The sequence below is a fragment of the Mus musculus genome, chromosome 5 (genome assembly GCF_000001635.26).
Source record: "Mus musculus strain C57BL/6J chromosome 5, GRCm38.p6 C57BL/6J".
NCBI classification, from domain to species: Eukaryota; Metazoa; Chordata; class Mammalia; order Rodentia; family Muridae; genus Mus; species Mus musculus.
This window is the reverse complement of record NC_000071.6, coordinates 100,157,843-100,166,697: the sequence shown is the minus strand read 5'-3', so window position 1 is coordinate 100,166,697 and position 8,855 is coordinate 100,157,843. Positions and strand designations below refer to the sequence as shown.

Below are 8,855 nucleotides of genomic sequence, written 5' to 3'. Positions count from 1 at the left end.
AAGACTGAGAGACACCACTTCAGATATGCAGGATGAGGGCTGAGCCTGGAGGACAACCTGGAAATTCGGCCCTTCTCATATGGTCTGCTTCTTTGAAATATAGTTTTCTGACTGACGAAGACCTTGCTGGTCTCCTAATCTGGCCTGTTAGAGATGAAGAGCATTTACATGTACTTATTAGCCGCAAAAGAGGGGGTTTGTGACACACATCACTTCTTTATCATTCAAGGCCTAGAGGAGACAGCCTCGGAGGCTCATGGGGATGATGCGGAATGCCTCGGAGACTCATGGGATGACGTGGAATGCCTCAGAGGCTCATGGTATGATGCGGAATGCCTTGAGGCTGGTGGTATAGTAGCCAAGGCCATGGGTAAACTCCTAAACAGTTGAATTCTTTCCCACTTACCCTGTTCAGAACTGCCCTATAAAATGTTTTGATTTGTTTTTCTACCTCCTGATTAATGAAGGCACAGGGCATGTTCCTTTAGAGGGCCCTTTCAAGAGCTAAACAAGTCTATGGTTACATTTAGCCAAAGGGGGGGGGGAGATTTCAGTAATTAATATGTCTGGTACAGGATAATAACAAAAACCACCCCCGGTGGGAAAGGGAGTAGGGTAGGCATCCCCCACCACCACCACCACCATGTTTCTTCCAACCTGGCACTTGTCCCTGCCCTAGGCTGGCCAGCTCCTCCAGGAAGGAGTGGGGGGAAAGAGCTAAGGAAATGAGGTTTGGGAGTGCTTGCATGCAGGATGCTCCTGCCCACGGCTGTGTTTCCACTCCGTCTCCTTTCTGGGGCTTGTCAGAATTCAGCTTCTCACAGGTGCCCACTGGCAGGTGCTGACCACCCAAGATCCTCTGATACCATAGGACCATGCGCCCCATCCCCACTGGTGGCTTTAGCTACCCCCCCCCACGCCCCCAGCCCTTGACATGAGGTAAATTTAGTGCCTCTTTCTGCTGAGGTCACTTGGTCATTGAGTGGGACCTTGGTTTCACACTGTGGCACTCTCTGTGGGATTAAATTGCTTCCCCCCTGTGATATTCGAGCTCTTTTTTTTTTTTTTTTTGTCAGTTTTGATTTCTCAGACCTAAGCCACACCTTAGTCTGTACAAGGTGTACAGGGTAGAGTACAAGGAACACACGCTGTGCCGTGTGAGAAGTCTGCCCTGAAGCCTCTCAAACCAGAGGCTGAGACAAGCTGTCTTGGCTTCCCTGCTGTGGAAGTGAAGGAGGTGCCCACTCCTCAGAGCTTTGTCTACAGAGACCTTCCCTAGTGCTCGGCAGCCCTGTCTGCATCTATATATAAGGTAACAGAGACATCGCACAACTCCCATAGTTCTTGCAAATCCTCCCTGGTGATGTATAGCACCGGGGTTTGGTTAGAGTGTTGACAATTAGTATAGTCAGGGAGGGGGACCCTGCAGAATGGGGGGACACTGAGTTCACAGGAAGCATCCACTTAACACCTCCATACCAGAGTATCCCTACTCTTCCAGTCACAACTAACTTCCAAGATCTTCCTTCCTCCCTCCTTTTCTTTCTTTCTTTCTTTCTTTCTTTCTTTCTTTCTTTCTTTCTTTCCTTCCTTCCTTCCTTCCTTCCTTCCTTCTTTCTTTCTTTCTTTCTCTCTCTCACTCTCTCTTTCTTTCCTTCCTTCCTCCCTTCTTTCTTTTCTTTCTTTCTTTCTTCCTTTCTTTCTTTTTACTTTTCTGTTCTTTTCTCTTTCTTTCTTTTGTTTTTTTCTTGGTGTTGTTTTGTTGGCAACTGTGGGTGAGACAGGGTCCTTCTTTAAGACAGAGTACCTGGCTATCTTAAGTTGCAACATGTAGACCAGGTTAGCCTCACAGTGCAGGCAATCCTCCTGCCTCAGCTTCTCAGGTGCTACAATTACAGGGATATGCCCTCCTACCCAGCCAGCTAAGAGGGGTTCTTCAGCAGGCAGATCTAATGCCATTTCTATAAACTTAGCTCAGCTTCTGGGTTTCCGGTTGTCGGATGAGAGCTAACTATAATTTCATTATGCAGGGGTTTTTATCATAATGGGATTCATTGAAATTTCACCAACAGCAAGGATTGCCAGAATCTACAGGAGTGTTATTTATGAGCTGTGCAAGTCTGATGTTTCAAATAAATAAGGGAAGTGATTTGAGTCATGAACAATAACAAACTGGCTGCCCTTGAGAAAGAAAATGCACAAGAGAATAGTTTCCTTTGAGTTCTAAGTGTTCTGCCATGGTGTGCATTAGAATTCACTTATATCGGTAAAGCCAACACCCTTGCTCAGTCGCATGAACTCTGTGCAGGTCAGCAGAGGCCAGACAGCAGAGCTATGGAGCAAGACGGTGCCACAATCCAATGTCTTGTCATAGCCCTATAGGATAATGTCCCCATCCTTCCTGATAAAGTCTGTGACTGGCATATACCACAAATCGGCCTACAGCCACCTTCCTAAACCCCTTGGTCTGTAACTCAGTGCTTGGCCCTTTCCTTACAGCATGAAGTGTTTTGAACTCCATCAGTAAGTTGCTTGAAGGCACAAGATGAATCTCACATGCACCAAGAGATAACCAGGTCTGGGATGTTAATGTTGTTTTTTTAATTAATTACTTTACTTATTTACATGCCAAACGTTGCCCCGTTCTTGAATTTTTTTAATTTTTTTAGATAGAATCTTACTATGGAGTCCAGGCTGGCCTTGAACTTGCAATCCCCCTTACCCCCGTTTTACCTTATAAATACTGCTGTTAAGTTATGAACCACAATGCCCTGACTTAGTCACGTACAGATTTAGTGTCTATGCATAACAGACAGCAGATTTTAATGATTGGAATGTCAGTTAAAGAAAGATAAAAGCACAATCAAGCGTGTATTTTGTCTCCGGCCCTCTTGAACCATAGAGCATAGAACGGAAGTCCCATAAATGATAACGGAATCTGCTTTTAGCTACGAGTTCTTCTCTGTAGCCAGCCTTTTAACATATCCTTCTACACTGTCAACATCACTGTCAGGTCTGTGATTCACTCCACTCTGGGGTGATCTCTATGGACATTTTAGAGACAAAGGAGGCAATGATGGAGTACTGATGGCAGTTGGAACTGAGCCTACTGTCTTCATAAACTCAAGTCGGTTTCTAAAGCAAAAGTGGGCGGAGCTCTGAGTGAACGGAAAAGCATGCGCAGAGCAAGCTTTGTCAACTCTGCTACGGAGAGCCAAGGAAGGAACTCTCATAAACTGGAACTTTCCCCCCCACAAAGGCTGTGACTCTCACAACCACATCAAAAACCATAGCTGGTTCTTCATCAAAATGCCCTGGGGCTGGAGAGGTGGCTGGAGTTAGGGGCACTTGCTGCTTCTGTAAAGGATGGGGAGGGGGAGGCTCCAACACTCACATAATTGCTTACAATCATCTGAATCTCCAGTTCCAAGGGCTCCAACATCCTCTTCTGGCTTCCTTGGACACCAGGCATGCATACAGGCAAAGCACTCATATACATAAAATAACATAAAATAAATAAAATAAATCTAAAAACCACAAACCAGGCATGGTGGCACACATATGTGGCATGTGCTTATGACCTCCGATACTGGGAAAGCTGGGACGAGTGACTGCAAGCTGTGGCCTGCTTCCAAAGCCTATTATGTGCCTGTTGGGTAATAACTTTGAGGGAGTGGGAAGTTTGTATGTCAGAAAGTAAACAAAACTTGCAAGTCTCTGAAAGCTATAGCTAGATTCCTAAGGCCCCCTCCTTATACAAGAAATAACAGGCAACAGTAATGACTTCGAAGGGGGATCCACCCTCTGTCCTGGGATCCACTGCTGGTTTTCCTCTCTGCATACTTCTTGTCCCCTGACCTATAAGGATAAGGAACAGAGAAGAGTGAGCAGAATAAGGATTTATTAACCAAAGAGAAAGAGAAAGCTCTAGATGGGTCACAGCAGCAGCAAGGAGACTGGGAAAGTTTACCACCAACACCAAAAACTCCCTGACAGAATTAGAACTAGAAAAACATTAGCTTAAAAATCCTCTTTCACAGGTCACGTCTACTGTCTGTGTTCGCTCCTTGGATACGTGCAGAAAATGTATTTAATACAGAAAGTGCAAAATGTAATGTGAAGGTATATGTCTTGCACTTTGAATGCCTATTCAAACTATATAGATTCATATAGACTTGGTGTCTGGTTAATTTTGGTGAGTGGTCCTTTTGTTTATTTGTAAGTTCTCTTATAATGAAATTTATTTTAAAAGAGTGATTGCCATTGAAGAGAGAAGGTCTAGGAGTTTTTAATAAGTTCAGGAAGGTCCTAATTGGCTAGCTGTATATATGCAAAATAGGTGAAAATACAAGCCAACCAGAGGAAAGTTCACCAAACTGAGAAGGGTTCTCAATTAAGACCTTATCTCAGACCTCTCTTCCCCTTTTCAGGGTGTCTCATGGGTATGGGAGAGGTAAAATGAGGAAGTGGGGGTATACCTAGAGGTTTCCAGCCTCCATTTCTGGGCATTGGTGCCCATCACAGCCTGGAGCCTTTCCTACCTCCTACCTCTATCAGAGCACAGTATTTGTGCTGCCCACACTGGGGTGGGCTTTGTTTCTAGTAATGCAACTGTCTTTGAGTGATTCTAGCTCTTGGAGTCGTCCCTCGTTCATGCTCTGTATGGAAGTCCAATCAACTCCCTGCTTTACCAAGTGCAATCCTTCCTTCAGCCTGCTGGTGGTAAACATGTTTATTCTCTGAGAAAAAGCCTCACAACTGCACATCAGGGTTGTATTAGTTTTCTCCTTATTGCAAACAAAACAAAACAAAAACCTGCAAAGCAGCTTAAGGAGGGATGGATTTACTTTGCCTTACAGTTCCAGGGTAGAGCCCATGGTGGTGAGACGTGTCAGCAGAAACCTGAGGTAGACGGCACATTGTATCCGAAGTCAGGAAGTAGAGAGAGATGGATGAGACACCCAGCTTTCATTCAGTTCATAAACCAGAGCCACCTAAGTTCAACTAACTTAACCTAAATAATCCCTACAGACATTCCTGGAGGCTAACCTAGAAAATCTCTAGGTTATGCCCAGAAGTTGGTCTCGGAGATGAGTCTAGATTCTTTGAGTTGACAATCAATATTGACCATGACATGAACCTCTCCAAAAGACAGATGCCAAGCTGCCAATAATCCCACCACTCAGGAGGTGGGGGCAGGGATGTAAGGCCAGCCTTGCTATAGAACAGAGTGAGTTCTAGCCCAGCTGAGGCTACATGAGACTTTGTCTCAAACACCCCACGCCCAACACACACACACACCACATACAAACACACAAACCACCACCACCATCACCCACATGCAAACACACACACACACACAAACACACACACTGACTCCAGGGAGCTAGGATGGGCCTTTGTGCTTCTTTTTAAGTTCCATGGGTGGGTCTCATATGCAAATTAAAAGGAACCACTTTGGCTGGATCTAGATGATATAAAACAGGAGTCTGTGAATGTAGGTCAGTGGTAGAGTGTCTGCCTAGCAAGCCCTGAGCACAACCCCCATCGCACAAATGTACACATGTACCCATGCACATGTGCACACACACAGAAGAATAAACTAGAGGGGCTGGAGAGAAGGCTCAGTCGCTAAGGGCCTGCACTGCTCTAGAAAACGACCTAAGTTCAGTCCCCAGCACCCATATCAGGTGGATCACAACCCGCCATGCCTCCAGTTCTGGGGCTGGGGGTTTATGGATGCCTCTGGGTTCCAAAGGCTGCTGCACTCACATGCACAGGCACTCTAATAGACACGTAATTAAAAATAAATGGCTTTTAAAAGAATGAATCAGAAAAAAAAATGTCTAGCTAGAGGACTCTTCCAGTCAACTTAAAAAGAAGTGAGCGAGCGACAGAAGTAGATCGGGTTGAGCACCCCTGGAACCTCAGCGCCTGGGAGGCTGAAGCGGGAGAAACTCTCGGGGATTCTCTACCTACTCTCCCACGGTCAGCTTACTCTTTTCCTCTCCTTTCTTGGTCAGGTAGTCATAAAAATGTACGAATTGGCGTTTTAATAACGCCTCCCACCCCAGGCCCCAAACTCCCAATAATGTTGTGTTCATAACTCTTAGCAGCAGCAGCAGCAGCAAGGATCAGTGGTACCCCACCCCCACCCCATGCATACCAGATTAACTCATGGTTCCAATGCAGTCTTAATAGCCAGCCTGGGCATCCCATAAGGGGACAAGAAGTAGGAGTATAATCCTCAGACTGGGGCTCAGGCTGGGCCTCAAGCAATTTTTAACCTCACAGGCCACCTGGAGAGTCTGAAAAAAACAAAGTTAACTCTCTTCAGAAAACGCCCCTCACCACTCAGCACGTGCTTTCAGGGGGTTCTATACTAGAATTAACTTTTGAATTAACTTAATTGAATAAATCAAAGTCCCATTCCTTAATATATGGTAAACAGAAAGCCGTAAGACCTCAAGAATCGAACGGTCTAGTAGTCAAAACAGAACAGTGGCCAGAAATCAACACATGCGTAGATAATGACAAGCGCCATGGAGAAGAGAGCATTCTAGAAGCCAGTGGCAGAGATTTTGTATAGGTTGAGTTGAGGAGGGAGCTTAGAAACTTAGAAACTTGTGCTTTGAGAGGCAATGGTTTTAAGTAGATGGGTGTGGTGGATTGATCCAGGCGACCCTACCAGGCATAGCAGGCCAGTCAAGTAAGTTAATGAAGAATTTAAGATTAACATGACTCTGGGCTGTGCTGCTTAGGGGTCAGTGCAGTGACAAAAGTTGGGGTCTGGGGTGGGGCTGCTACTAAAATGCTGAGTAGTGTCTTATGAACATACACACACACACACACACACACAGGGGAAATGAGCAAGTTTGGCTGTAGGGGAGCGGCCTTGAAGTCCTCCGTCCATTATCAGGGTCAGAAGTTAGCCCTGTGTCTGCTCAGTAAGATGAAAGAAAACCACGGGAGGGCAGCGGGTGGTGGAGAACTACGCTGGGCTCGTGGGCCTGAAAGTGAATTTTAGCTGCTGTATGCAAAGTCCTTGGTGTGTGGACAGAAGGGAGCCGGTAAGAAGGTTACAACAGGTCAGGAATAAATAACCAGCAGGCGGAGGATCCCGGATCCCGTCCTGCCTTTTGTTGGGTGAGGAGCGCCAGGCAAGCGCGTCCACCTTGGCTTAGGAAGGAGGCGATTGGACCGTCCGCCCGCAGCCGCAGCCCCGGGTGACGGTGAGGGAACCGGGGACGGGGGGGGGGAGGGGGGGAGGTACAAGACGGGACCTCAGAGCTCTGCTGTCCACCCGAAGCCCCGCGACGGGGACCCCGGAGTAAGTCGGGGACGGGCCGCGTTGCGGCGGGAGGGGGCGGGCGGGCAGATCCCACCCCTTCCTGAAGGAAGCGCCCTCCCCACCGCGACTGCCACCGCCGCCGCTGCCGCCGCAGGTCACGGCCCGCGAGCCGCCGCCGCCCGGAGCAGGTAGGCGCGGCGCCCTCATCCGCCCCTGGCCCCTGATGCCCTGCTCGTCCTGCTCCCGACCCAGCGAGGACCCCACCCGGGCGGCCGCGGTGCCTCCCCAGCCCCCGGGCGCGTACTCCCGAGCCCGAGGCGGGCGGTGCAGCTCCGCGGCGCGCCCGTCCCGCTCGCCGCCGCCGCAGTGTCGCCTGCGGCCCCCCGCCCCGCCCAGTGACAGGTGTCCCACCACCGCGGGTGGGGTCCGGGGAGGAGCGGCGGAGCCCAGCCTGCCGGCCCCGGCGCTAACTTGCGGTGCCCTGAGCGCAGCCCCGCGGCCGCCCTACTGGGCGCGCGTTCCTGGGAAGAATCCAGGATTTCGGGCTTAACCAGGGGGAGTGCGGGGGTGGGGTACGGGTCGCGGTGCACGAGGCGCTATGGTTATCCACGGTCATAATAATTTTCAAAAGTCGACATTCTTGGGTTATGGAGAGAGCCTTCGCTGAGTGGTTTTCCCCCTCCTTAAATGAATCAAAGAGGGAATAAGGGGTTTCCCAGTTGAAATTCATGTTCCTTCCTCCCCACCCGCCCTCCATTCATCCCTCTCTGTCCACCCCTGACCCCCATGGCACTTTATTATACCCTAAGCACTTTGCTGGTCTTTTGGTCGCGGTTTTTCCGACCAGATCTTTCAGGGCTGAGCCAGGGTGGTGATTGCCAACGTGAGAACAGAGCCCAGGTGAATGGAAGCCAGCCAACCCCCCTGGGCGATCCCAGGCTGACCTCCGACATACATGGTCCTGATAGGGAACCGAAATGCACGGATGCATTTAAAAGGCAAGACAGAATAAAGCACTTCTTAGATCTATTACAGTAACACCGCCGAAAGGGCGATATTAGTTTCTGCTTCTTCAATTCTCTGCTTGAATCGAAGACAGATTTTAATAATGCACGACTGTAACTCCATTCTGGGCTGCAGTTAATAAAAAGGGTAGGCGAATGTGAGTGTATGAAGTCCATGGTAGCAGTTAGTAAGCTGACCCACATAAAATGTCCCGTGTTGAGGGTAGACCGTTAGGCGCATACACGTTAATAGATGCAAAATGAATAATTTTACAATCTCAACTTGGGGCAGATACCTAACTTTTTCTTACACATGTCCTGGAGAAAACCCTGCTTCCAAAGTAACCATAGCTGTGCACGAGCTCTCTCTCTCCCCCTCTCTTGGCCTCCTTCTCCCTCTCCCTCTGCTCCTCCCCACCTTTTCTCTGTCTCTGTCTCCCTCCCTCCCTCCCCACTCACCCCACTACTGACCCACCTGAGGCAAGGTCTCTCTATTATGTAGCTCTGGCTGTCCTGGAACTTTCTATATAGACCAGGCTGGCCTGGAATTCGCAGAGATC

At 48.7% G+C, this 8,855-nt stretch overlaps 1 protein-coding gene across 5 annotated transcripts in view; it reads left to right on the top strand.

Moving 5' to 3' along the window:
- The first annotated feature begins 1,090 nt into the window (after positions 1-1,090).
- Positions 1,091-8,855, top strand: part of Tmem150c (transmembrane protein 150C) — an 87,736-nt gene continuing 79,971 nt past the window's right edge. Inside the window, exon 1 of one of the 5 annotated variants that reach the window (XM_006534881.3) lies at positions 1,091-1,312. The gene's annotated coding sequence lies outside the window, so the exon portion shown is untranslated. Of the gene's footprint in view, positions 1,313-7,122; positions 7,233-7,274; positions 7,331-7,416; positions 7,480-8,855 lie in introns of those variants that run through there. The other 4 variants (XM_006534877.3, NM_182841.2, NM_001382850.1 and 1 more) reach the window with 4 other exon arrangements.